Source organism: Corticium candelabrum, chromosome 16 (genome assembly GCF_963422355.1).
Source record: "Corticium candelabrum chromosome 16, ooCorCand1.1, whole genome shotgun sequence".
In the NCBI taxonomy this organism is placed as follows: Eukaryota; Metazoa; Porifera; class Homoscleromorpha; order Homosclerophorida; family Plakinidae; genus Corticium; species Corticium candelabrum.
The window spans coordinates 5,805,798-5,819,695 of record NC_085100.1 but is presented as its reverse complement, the minus strand read 5'-3'; the positions used below and the strand labels follow the sequence as shown (position 1 = coordinate 5,819,695).

At 40.4% G+C, this 13,898-nt stretch overlaps 1 long non-coding RNA gene across 1 annotated transcript; it reads right to left on the bottom strand.

Moving 5' to 3' along the window:
- Positions 1-1,340: 1,340 nt before the first annotated feature.
- Positions 1,341-1,797, bottom strand: LOC134191703 (uncharacterized). The gene is made up of 3 exons (XR_009971846.1): positions 1,741-1,797; positions 1,615-1,686; positions 1,341-1,403 (listed from the first exon to the last, which is right to left on the bottom strand). It is a non-coding gene; the product is annotated as an uncharacterized LOC134191703 (long non-coding RNA).
- Between the last annotated feature and the right edge of the window lie 12,101 nt (positions 1,798-13,898).

Genomic DNA, 13,898 nt, shown 5'->3' with positions numbered 1-13,898 from the left:
ATACTTATCAGGCAGGCAACGCTTTTCTATCGTGACGCTGAGAAGGGTTTTCTTGCCATCATGTGTAACATCACGTAACATCAACAACAGTCGGTGATTCCACGGAAGCGTGGTGAATGCCGAAACAGATCCAGATGGCAAAACAGATCCAGACGCCGATACCGCTCGCCTCCTTATCCTTTTATTTGTGTTCGTATGCAACAGACTACGTACCACACACCGAAGGGAGCCCTGTCGTAGAAACTGGACTCAACTGTAACTTCGCATTGCAGTTCTTGTCACTGCCATCACCGCATGCAACCATTGCTTTTTGCCACAAATGTACGTTAGTGCGAGTCTCTAAAATGTTGTGTTAACGCAAATCTCCAAAATGTCTCTTTAACGCCTACCTCTTCCCCTCATTTTTACATCTCTGGGTCTGAGCACACTACTATTGACGCTCAAATAGAACTGGGTATAAATTCAGTATCTATGTTGTAACACCGGCATCAACATCAGCAACGCTGGCGTGTTCACAATATTGACACCGACGTCAGCATCAGTCTTTGTCAACGTCAGCATCAATATTGTGAACTAGGCTTTATGCTAATTATAGATTGCTCATTGGATAAATGCTGGGAACATCACAAGAACCACTGTAGCTTCTGAGACCAAAATAAGCCGATGCTGTCGTACTTGTTCACAAATCCTGTACATAGGAGTGACTAGCACAGAAACAATGTATGATGCAATTCCCACCATGGAAACGAAGAAATTAGTACAACCCATTTGCTACTGATCAACATTTTATAAAGCATACAGAGACCCTAACCCCTTCTGCCTAGAATGCACTTGCAAGCTCATAAAACTGTCGACAATTTTAAACGACCCCTAATGTATTAAGAGTGATATCTACATTCTACAACTAATCATTGTCAAAAATTTTAAGTACATTTGGGGAAGAAAGAGAATAAGCAAAAGTGTACATTTTGTAAAAAAATGGTGAAAATTTTGAACAGTAACTTACAAATACCCTAAATAAGCTACAATGGGTTACTCTACATATAGATCTCCAAAGTTGGTTGGTGTCTATTTATCAATTTATTTAAGAAACTGAAAGTGTGTGACACGTTGTGACCAGCAATGTTGTGTTAATACTTAGCAAAAGTCTTATTTAACCTCAGTAGTCTACCAATCAACATATCATAACACACACACACACAAGTTTCTAGTAGTAATTGTTTGTTTGTCAATGTGCTTGTTGCCCCAGTGGGACCTAAGTCATGTACTACATGGTGTGATAGAAATTTCATAATTATAATAATAAAAATAAAAACATCAAGAAATAGCTTAGAGCATACCTGCAACTCTCTCAAAATAACAGACACGTTTGTCTCATTTGCCAAATTCGATAAAATCTCCAACTAGAGACACATACCAAACAAGGTAAAGAATAACACAGATATTCACATGGCTAGCTGTACGCACCCACACGCAAATGTATGAATGATCACACACATTCATGCACACACACACACGCACACAAACAAACAAACACAAAGGCCATAACACACCACACACCAAACACAGTATCCGCGTGCAAACAATTTTTGTAGCAAAATGTAGTATTCTAACTTTCAACATCTTGATATGTGTTGGGTCAGATGACACAATATAGAAACTCTTTAGAAATGATTCAAACAATCCCTGTAACATCACAAAATCAAGACAAAATATGCCACAAAGCTGTCCAATTCCAACCCTTTTTGTTGTTGTGATCGTTGCAATATTTGATAATACAACTGCCTGAACTTCTCTGTAAACATTACAGAATTGACTTCAGACAACACCATGTTTATAAATTAGCATATGCATATGTTATATATATATATATTATATATATATATATATATATATATATATATATATATATATATATATATTATTTCATTATATATCTTTAACACTCATATCTAGCCATCCCCTCCCCAACTTAAAACTTAGTAATACATCATAGTGTCATCCAAAGAAGAAAAAACAAACATCCCAAAATGCAAGATCATGCTCTAATGCAATTCTCCTTAATATTGACTTTGCATTGTACTCCCAAAGTTTAACCGATGACTGTTCAGAAACATTTCGGAGAGCTTGATCCAAAATAGTCCCAGTGAACGTCATTGATTTCAAAGCAATACTTTCAGAGTCTAGTCTTGAAACTAGCCAGAGTCCAATACCCAAACTTTCTATAGAGAAGGGACAGAAACCTGCTCCATATTGAAACACATTAAACTCGTGTCTCTCATCTCTTTTTCCATTTCTGCAGCATTTCCAGATGCACCGGCTTCAATAGCACCAGCACAAGCAAAACGTGGTTGCAATGAATTACAGACAGTGATGTTGAAAAAAACTGGATATATGACATTCCTCTGTAATTAATTGTTGAATCACAGACAGTTCTATCTTAGAATCCTTCCCAAAAGAGTCCAGTACTGGGTACTCTCAACTTCGAGCTCAATATTTGTTAGATGCCATCAAAAGTACCTGTATACATAATGCTAAGTAGTGCTAATCCTTGTATCCCTTCTTTTCTTTTACTGCTAATAATAGCATTATGCGCCCTTATGTGCCCCGTATTTATTCCAGCTAAGCTATTTTCTCCACCCCTACCAGGTGTAGCTTTCTTGGAATACAATAGAACTTTTTACTGAAGTTCCTTTGTTTGTGATTCTATTCAATCAGTGATCTCCTAAATATATAAGCTTGAATTACTGCTATATATGCTTGGACAACCTCACTCGTTTGATGAATGCTCTGCTAAGTGGAAAAATTGGTCAAAATATTGCTCCTTGGTTGTCAGGTGCTCCACTGACCGCTTTCCACAAGAAAACAGGTGGTATTCGTCCAATAGCTGTGGGTGACGTCATTCAAGGGTTAGCTAGTCATCTCTGCTGTCTTTAGTCAAATCTCATCTTCCAGGCACTTTACTTCCATATGATCATGTTGGAGTTGACATACATTGTGGGATGAAAGCTGCAATTCCTACACTAAGGTCTTGTATATCTGTTAATCATGACATAAAAGACTTGTGTCTTGTGTGAAAGTAGACTTCCAGAATGCTTTTAATGAATGTCGTCATCCGCCCTTTTTATCTTGTCTGAAACAAGTATTTCCTGAATTATTTCTATGGCTACAGCAGTCATACCAAACAGCTGAAGAGCTTCGTTTTGGAAACGTCCGCATTTTGTCAACTGCTGGTGTCCAGCAAGGTGATCCACTAGGTCCTTTACTGTTTTCACTAGTAGTGTCACAATTTCTTGACAATTTTGGAAAAAACTCTAGTCCAGAACTTCAACTTTGGTACCTTGATGACGGCAGTTTTGTTGGAACACGCGAATCGGTCTCCAAACTACTACAGTCTCTTGTTGTAAAAGTCATACGTTTGGCCTTCATATTAACTTGGATAAATGTGAGGTATACTGGCCAACAGGTGATCAGTCTTTCCCAGAGTTACTAACGCAAATCAAGCGTCTCACAAGAGGGATTAAGCTATTAGGTTCTCCGGTATATGGTGAGGACGATTTTATACAAGCAACGGTGGCCAGACGCATCGAGAAGGTAATTGAGGCTCAATCACATCTCAGAGATTTAGACCACCTTCAGGTTGAACTTCAACTGTTACGCAGCTGTCTCAATGTGTGCAAAATAAACAATCTATTACACACAGTTGTTCTTGGTTTGGTTGATAATGAACTCACAAAATTTGATGCATCTCATAGACATTCACTGGAATTGATCACTCGTTCTTCTATCTTAGATTCTTCTTGGATTCAGGCGACTCTTCCAGTTAGAGATGGAGGTCTTGGTCTATATGAAGCGTTGAGCTCATTGGCAGCAGCTTTTGTACATGCAGTCATTTTTTAGGTCAGTCTAACATGTCAACATCTAAAATGAATCAGGTCCAGTTAAAGTCAGAGCCCAAGATTTTTGGAGAAGATGAAGCACACGATCGTCTACTCAAACAACTCGACAATCGCCCTCCGTCATGTAACCTCAGAACATCATCACAATGCGACATTAGATCTATATCAACTCCATTTAGCCTCATCCTTGAAAGAGGTTATTAGTCTTCGGGATAGAGCAAGATTAAACACCATTGCCACTACTCATGCTGGTGCTTGGTTATGAGCATTACTTAACCCAAAACTAGGCCTCGCCATGCCACCACATGAATTCGTGATTGCAATACAGATTTGGCTAGGAATCCCTCTATTCCCATTTCCACCATCGTCATTGAAATGTGTATGTGGTCAAGCTCTTGACCCTATTGGCAATCATTTGGTTAGCTGCAATGACGGTCCTCTCCGGATCAAACGCCACGGCGCCCTTTGCAAAGTGATTTACCATGCTCTTCTAACGGAAAAGCATGCGAAAAGAGAACAACGTTGTTCTGGCTATGACAACAGTCGTCCTGGTGATATATTTGATCCTGATTTTCTTCTGGGTCGCCTGGCTTCTTTGATGTAACAGTAGCCAACAGCCTGCAGCCTTTATTCATTATTAAAGATGCCACCAATGCAGGAGCTGCTGCAAAAGCTGCAAAAGATTGCAAAGACTTTTCGCCACGATGACGAAGTTACAGCAGCTGGTGGTATATTCTATCGACTTGCTGTGGAAACTCTTGGTCTCTGGACACCATACAGTCTCAAGATCCTACGCTCTATAGCTTCGAGAATTTCTGCAACGAGTCACATGACGTTTTCAAAGTCTTTAAACAACTTATTGCAACAATTATCTGTGAAATTATGGTCATATAATGCTAGACTGGTTTTACAAAGTTTGAATTTAGAGATAGAGGATGTACGTAGTTGGAACATGCTTCCTTGAGTTGTTGGGGATGTTGGGGTGGGAAACGTTCATGTATGTTATAAATATATCCTACACTATATATATATATATATATATATATATATATATATATATATATATATAGTTGCGGACATAATTATTGAAACATCTCCGATGTGCATCCGATGGATATGGCGGTCAAGTCATTTTTTAGCCACTACATGTCAGGTGTTTAGGGCGGAGACTAGGTGGAGTGTGGTCATTCTTCGTTAGGTAGCGCTGATGTCTGCACGGGAACTGTGCAGGTAAGATCTCAAGTATCAACCATATATTAAATATTTGTAGTACCCCGTCGTCAACAACAGCAGGGTGAAGCGGTGCAGTTGTATTTGATGGACTAAAACAAATAGCTGTCAACTGCCAGTTCACTGCTCCTGAGTATGATGGTCGTCTTCGTGATATGTGTTGCTGGCCTTCGAGAAGATCAGATGTTGCAAAATTTTATGAGAAAGATGACTTACTTAGTAAGAGTCTGGAACAAGTTTTGGCAGATGCTTTAGTATTTGAAGAAGCCAATGACAGTGTCTTAGCTACACGAGACAGATAAGATCAATCAGTTCAGTTCGTAGATTAGAACACACTAAACTTAGATCAGATAAAGGAAAGCCTAAAATGGGAAGGGGCTTCTGTTGTATCTGTGGCGTCAAAAGACCATTATAGTTTTGTGTGCTTCTTGAAAGATCATCGAAGATTGCTATTTTGCTCAAAGTGTGACAGTTACGGTCATCTAAAATCTGGACGTCAGAAGTTTACCAGCTTGCAGAAACCAATATTTTCAAAACAACGAAGAGACAGTAAAACAAAAGTAGCTGAAGCAAAACGTTCAGAGTCTAAAGATAGCAGTGAAAATAATTCGGACTCATCAGAACAAGGTATCGAGTCTGCGTGCAAAGAGGTTGCAATGGCTGCAAAGCATCCATATCGCAAAAACAAACTGGTCGTCAATGTTATTTTTGAAAACAAACAGACTCCATTTCGAATAGACACTGGCACAGATGTGTCACTGATGAATGAGAAGTCTTGGGTAGTGCTGGGAAAACTGAAACTATCAAAGAATAAACAGAGACTCAGAAACACGTCAGGCAACTTGATGCCCTTCAAAGAGACCACTTCAAGGACAGTAAGGTAATTCGGAGTAGCTCCGACCACACTTTGAGAGTTTCCCGGCTGTAGCCACAAAGAACTAGGCTTTGGATGTGAAACACTGATCGTGAAGAGCAACTTCTAGTTATTGTTTTGAAACATTGCTATTGATTTATGCCTGCTAGTTACTATACAGCAGACTCGAGAAGTTACTCGTATACACATCTCTCAATACCCGAAGGCGTCGCAACTCCGATCACTCCTCTGCGCATCATTTCTGCTGCTGTAAGGTATACTATGGCTACATGATTATGATTTAATTGTTATACTGAATACTGTTACTGAGAAACTCAGCTATTAGCTATGTGCAGGGTAACGTGTGGACGTGCTACGTACTTATCCATAGACAGTGCATCTTACTCGCTCTAGCCTTACTCTGATTGCATGATTCTGATATGCACATTTACATGATATGTTTAGCTGCATTTGGAACATGTCCAAGGGTCCTCTTCATCTGGAAGCTCTGAAAGCCCAGCACAATCGTAGTGATACCATCGCCAGCAGTGTTCACAACCCACCCAATCTTCTTGCCTCTCATCGCTGTCGTTGTCGAACTTTCCTCCGCATCCCTAGCACTTGTTTTCATCTCTTTCTTCTGTTACTGCAGTTTTTTGTTTGCCTTGGCGTGCAGGTTACTTGTCTTTCTTTGATTTTGCTAATCTCTGTTGTTTCTTTCAGCCTGTGCTTATATTTTAGAATAGGCCTTAAGACTTTTTACGACTTCTCAGTAGTATGCCAAGTACATGAGCGGATGGTCTTGGCCGTGGTGGTTGAATAGGTGTTCTTGTTTTCTAGAACAGCTTGGAAAAGTGGTGTCTAAGCTGCAGTTTGATTGCAGGAGTGGTAGCTGCTGTTGAAAAACAAGGGCTCTTGCATGGCGTTCGTGTAGTAACAGCATCTGCTGGACTAATTTTTGCTTGAGGAATGGCTGCAGCTGATGGCTTTGGATATAAACCAGCTCCTCGAAATGCACCTTGAAATCGGTGTGGTTTCATGGTTGTGTCTGTCAGCTGTTTCAGGAGTTTGGGGTTGTTATATTTATACCTTGTCCCATATTCTTCGTTTGCAGTCAGTCAGAGTCTTCTGCCAATTTTTCTTCATAGGAGCAAACACACCTACATCCAGAGGTTGTAATGCATGAGTGGTATTTGGAGGCAGGGTTACGAGAATAATGTTGTATTTTCTTGGCACATTGATGACACCTAAGTTAATGTGTGAATAGTGGCCATCGAAAACAAGATCACGCTGGAGCTGTTATCATCTCTGTAGTCTGACTCATCATTTGCTGCAATAAGTTTCATCTTCTTGAGCACTGGTATAAGCCTTTTACAAACCAGCTGTAAAAAGTGTTGTTTTTCCATCCATCCGCTGGCTGATACTCCACACATTACTTCAGTAGAGCCACTAAAGGTCCACGTACAATACATGTGTAGAACTTTATATAGAACATAGGAAGGGATTTTGTCTCCATTGGCATTTCCACACTAATGGACGGTAATGTACTCACGTCCGCTCCATGCCATGGTCTCATATACAGACTTAGCTCCTCTCCTAGCTAGGACCCTACTAGACGACGAGGCTGTAGCAAAAGTGATTTCATCACAGCTCCAAATTCTTTCAGAAAGCTCTTTCTGGCTCAGTCTAAACAACCCAGCCTTCCTGTACATCTTCTCAAGAAATACCATCCAACCGTCAATTCCGTCTTTGATCAGTGCTTTAGCATGTTTCTTTGAGAGATGTTGTGGTTTCCTTTGACTCAGTGCACTCTTCCATCGCTTAAAGAAGCTAACAAACCAGTCAGGACCAGGTAAATCACCAGGAAAAGGATTTTCTCTAGCATTTGCTTTAAGGTAATCTGAGATGACGTTGGTGAGGCTTGATCTACAAAGGGGACACCCCATTTCTTGCAGCACAATGCAACATTGCACTATCCTTCCTGGTAAGTCAAGACTGTTGGCCGTCCACCATATCATGTTTACTGACTCCCTTGTGATGATTGTGAAGAGTTGAGTAGGGAATGCCGTACACAGCTGCCGTTCCTTATGCTGTCGTTGTTTTCAGCAAGATCTTGCAGTGCCTTTCTCAGGACTTTGTCAGAAAACTTGTTCTTAGTTCCTTTAGGTTGATAATGTCATACCATTATTGCAAAGTACACGAATAAAGCAGATCAAAATGCAAGTGAAGTTAGTCTACGACTGTGATGATGTGATCAAATTTGGGATTCTAAAGGAAGGGCAACAATGTGTTTTATCTGCATTAACACCTTTATCGGTAGAGTAGGTTGCACAAAATAGCATTAGTCTTGGATTGTCTCTAGCAAGAAAGTTTTTGGACCGCAATTTCCACTAGCTAGGTCGTTCTCACAACAAACAAGCCGTTTGAGACACAACGGCAAGGACTTCGTGGTTATATCATTGTCTGCTAAAACCAAGAAGGGTCGTCTACTTACGTGCTGTTGTGAGAAACGCGTACGGTTTTCTAATCAAGAAAGCTGCACAGTTTACTGTCACGTGATCAGAGTTACTCTGTGATCGGAATTACCCCGTATTACCTTAGGTTTTGCAATACTCCTCTAATAACAGTTTTGTTCTATGTGAAGCATGGCAAAGGATCAAATCTATTAGGAATGGACTGGATAAGGAAAACAGATTATTCTCAAGTATGCATTACATTTCTTTGCCCAGTCACCCAGTCAACAAGTAGCGCTTTCTGTTGAAAGACCATTGAAGTTTCAATGTTGGTTAAAGCGTGTTTTAGACACATTCAGTGATGTATTTGGTGATGATCTTGGATGTTGTAGTCATTCAGTTACCATCCATGTTCAACGTGATGCTGAACTCAAGGTTTTTCCTTTTAGAAGACTGCCAATTCATCTTCGGACGAAGATTGAAGAGGAATAAGATAGACAGGTAAAACGAGGTGTTTCGGAACCTGTTGATACAGCTTTATGTGCCTTTCTGACTGTCAATGCAATAAAGTCATCTGGTGCCGTTAGAATCTGTGGGGACTTCAAGCCTCCCAATTGTTACTTGATAGTCGAGCAGCACCCAATTCCGCTTCCAAGTGACTTATTTAGTGTACCAATTGGTGGTAATATTTCACAAAATTAGACCTATCTGATGTATATAATCAACTTAAAGTTAATGAGGAGAGTCAACAATATCTTGTGATCAACACACATAAAAGGCCTCTTTCAATATCAACTACTTCCCTTTGGGATTAGCTCTGCATCGATGTTGTTCCAAAAAAATTATGGATAAGGTGCTGAGTGAATTAAAACTAACTGCAACGTGTTTTGATGATATTACTATTACAGGCGTCACTGATGAAGAGCACCTTCAAATTCAAACCAATGTCTTAAAACATTTGCGACACAATGGTTTTCGTTCGAAAAGAAGAAAGGTCAATTCTTTCAAAAGTCTATTGAGTACCTTGGACACATCACAGATTCTGAAGGCATTTGCTTGTCTGACAGTAAAATTCAAGTGATTCGACACACGCCAAGTCCACAAGACATTTCAGAAGTGCGATGATGTTTGGGGGTGGCAAATTACTTAAGTAGATTCTTCCCAATGACGTCTGAATATACGGCTTCGTTCGTAGAGTTATTGAGAAAGGATGCCCATGGGTTTGGTGCGCCAAAACCCAATTTGCATTTGATCAACTCAAGCAACGGCTTATGTCCTTGCCAGTTCTAACAATGTATGACCCAAACCTTCTTTACTGGCCCAATCCAATATCATCAACTTCTAACACATACTGAAAAAGACCACAATCTTCAAACGGTTGTTAGATATGTTCGTCAAGGCTGGCCATACAAACTAAAAGATGCTGCAGTAAAACCACTTGCTGTTTGTCAACCTCAACTATCTCTGAGCAATGGGTGTTTGCTAAAGCATGACAATGGGATATGAGTGATTGTACCATCTATAATTCGCCATTTTTTGTTACAACAGCTTCATAGGGCACATGTTGAAGCTGATCAAATAAAAAACTTCCTCGATATTACCTATGGTGGCCAGCAATAGACCAAGATATCGAAGCAATGGTTTGTAAATGTGATGTTTGTGCGCTTTATTGGAACAATCCTCCAACAACTCCTCTACATCCTTGGGAGTTTCCTGATTATCCTTCGAGCGTTTGCATTGGGACTTTGCTGAACCTTTCCAAATTGGATGTGCTTAATTGCCACTGACGCTCATTCAAAATGGCCAGAAGTTGTTAAATTTCGAGTTGGGGCAACAGGTATTACACAAACCATTGCCACCTTAAGTCGAATGATGGCTCGGTTTGGAATACCTTAACAAGTAGTAACTGATAATGGTCCCCAATTCGTGTCAAAAGCACTTCAAAAATTCAGCAAATCGAATGGGATCTTATATTCTCAAAATCCCCTGTATCATCCACAATGTAATGGCCAAGCTGAGCAATTTATTCAATCAATCAAGAAGGCAGTACGCAAAAAACTGGTAGAGCGAAACGCAAAACTAGATGTTGTTGATCAATCTCTGTCTGTCTATAGAAATACTTGTCGACAGGAGACACCAGCTAAACTTCTTCTGGGATGGCATCTACCATGTTCATTAGACCTTCTTCCGTCTTCGCCAATTGGTTCTCTGGAAACATCACTGAAAAGAAAAGTGCAAAGTGACAAGCACAACAGAAAAAGTCTTATGATCGTAGGTCAAGATCTCGAGAACCATTTCAAATTGGAGATGCTGTTCTACTTCAACAACAAAAAGGTCAAGAAAAAACGAAACAGACGCCAGCTAGTTATTATTCTATGAAATTGAATGATCAGGTTACAGAACAAAAAGTACACATTGATCAGCTGCAAGCAAGACCTACACACGTAAAAAGACAGTCACTGGTTCCTGGTTTTGATGAACATTTTAGAAAAACGTACAAAAGCAATCCTACCAATAGGAGTGTCTCTAATCACAGTGAACTCCCTAATGGGAGCAGTTCATCATCAGAAGAGGCCGTATGCGAACCGAGATCGATTTCCACCAGGTCTACGAAAGGACAACCTCCTAGATGATATGGTGAATGGGTACGACTAGAGACAAGTAGAGTTTATTGTTTACGTTATTTTTTAGAAAGAGAGGATATTGTAGTATCATAGTTATTGTAGTAACTATAGATATTAATGACCGGTATTTTTGCAATCATTGTATTAACAAGGATTAGAGAGTTGTGTTAGTATACTATGCGTGTTGTCTCTGTGTCACCTCGCTACACAAACCACACCATTGTAACCTAGCATATGTGCTCTTCGAGTTAATTACTGCAGACAAGGCATTTGTTAGCAAAAGCAAGAAGTTTAAAGATGAGTGCAAGCCAACACAACATTAGATGTGCGTGTTTCTCTTGGTACATGTACTCCCATTGATATTACATATAACTATTTTTCCATTTCTTCTTGCCTCTGGCACTGCCATTGCCGTTTCCACCATTCTGACAGTGTATTTGGAGTTATATCTCTGGAATAGACAACATTGCTACCTTCATTTTAGATCTTTCTCATCTGCTGCTTGATCTTCTGATCACTGGGTCTCACCACAATCAACCCTTTAGTGACGTACTATTTACAATTCAGACCCAACGAACAACTAGCCTCATGCAGCCAGCCCCTCCCCTTTTAACAACCGAACAGCAGTGGAGGGTCTGGTACAGTTCCTTTGATGTTGCCGTGCTGTCGCTTCATCGATAAACGGTGACTACTGCAGTGAGAGTAAGTGGTTGTTTATAGTTAGGTGACCTTGTCCAATTACCGATGGGAACGCCATGGTATTCCAGAGCTCGTCATGTCTTGTCTTTGTTTCAGTTCTTTGTAAGAATGTCGCCTATGACCAAGCTGGTAAGTGTTTGGCAAAAGGAAGCAATACCAGTTCAAAAAAGATCCTGCTGTTCTCATTCCATCGGGTTGTAGAAGAGGGGCTGGCTACGGCCAGTTAGAATGAGAACAGAATCTTCTCCGCACTGGTAGCACTTCCTTTTGCCAAACACTTACCAGCTTAGTCAAAGGCAACATTCTTACAGAGAACTAGACGAAAGACAAGACATGACAAGCTCTGGAATACCACAGCATTCCCGTCAGTAATTAGACAAGATCACCTGACTACTATAAACAACCACTTACTCTCACCGTAGTACTCACCGTTTATTGGTGAAGCAGCAACACAACAACATCAAAGGAACTATACTAGACCCTCCCCCAGCTGGCCGGATGTCGAAAAGGCCGAGAGGCTGGCTACATGAGAGTAATGAACCACTGGGTCACCAAATCAACGTTACCCCGAGTAGACCCAATTACCTACCGATCACCAATCACCAGAGACTCAGATCAGTCAGGTCCAAACATGAAAGCACTTAAGGGCTAAACCTCACTGCTAGCTTCGGTTATGGAACGGCTGGCTGCACACGTACTGCAACTACAAATCAACATGAAGAGCACGAGAAGGAGCTAAACACTTTCAATTCCATGTAGGATTGTCGACATTCAATACTTCTTGAAAGCATGCAAAAACATCATCGCATCGACTGGCACGCTAATTAATACAAGCGATAAAATGATCGCATGCTAATTATTCTAATTGCTGAGCTGTCAAGCCAGCCAGCCGCTAAATGGTCCACAGCAGTATTACCGTAATCCCAGTGCATGAAAGCTCAGGTTAATCACAGATTTAGGACGTATTATTAATTTCAAAGGTGAGCTAAGGATATGGCTTCCTTCCTGCACCTATGTGACTGAAAATCGTAAAATCCACAGTTATATAAAATCTTGTTTATCAAATGAAAAAAATCTGCATGACAAATGAGCATTAGTAAGTCTTTACTGGAAACCCATAGGACACTGATCACCAAATGAGTAGCAAGTTCTTGCCTCTACGATAGGCAAGACCAAGGTCTTTACACAAAATTTCCTCTGTGGAATCCAGATCCTCCCTCGGAGTTAGGCTTAGGGGTTAATGTTAGAATTACGATTCTTTAATTTTGAAAGGGGAGAAGATTCTGTCCTAGAATAACAAGTCCAACCATATCGTAAGATATTTGCTCCAAGAAAGATTCTGTCGGGGGAAGGCCATATCCTGTGACACTGAGTTTGATTAGGCATGTCAAGAGACAACCGTGCCAACCATTCAAGAAGCTGTGAAGGAAAGGTCCAAAACATTGCTCGTGATCTAATCAGTGGTAACCTAATTAAAACGAAGAAGCACTAAAGTGTTAAACCCTCAGCTGCTATCCACCTTGAATTTCAATTATTAATGAGACGCAATGTAGAACGTGAGGAGGCTTGACACATTGAGTGGCACATGGGATTGTCAACATGAGATAGCTATTCAATGTCTCCTAAAAGCATGTAAAAAATTATCACAAGAACTGGCATGCTAATTAACACCAGTGAGAACGAGCGCATGTGCTGCATTTCAACTGTCTGTCCAACAAATGGTCCGTTTCCTGGTTGGTACACAGCAGTATTACAGTAACCCTAGCACATGCACGCCCCGAGTTAAGAACATTTACAAATGCAACCACAGAGTCTGCGAGTGAGGCTCAAGAAAACCATGCAAGATAATACAATTCGCACGTGACTCACACAACTTTATCAAGACTGCAGTATGTCATTTTCAAGAAGGCTCAACCTTACACACCCTTATGACTGAAATAACACCCATGACTCTGAGTGCAGAAAAGACACCACCAAACAAGAAATCAGTGCAATCACTAGTGACCAACCTCCAGGTCACAAATACTCTAACCCAGAAGGCTAAGGATTTACTGTTTGATAACAGCTGAGCTTTGCTGGTAGTGGGATCAACAAACTATGATAAAAAATCTTTGATTAATACATAGCAATGACCAACCAA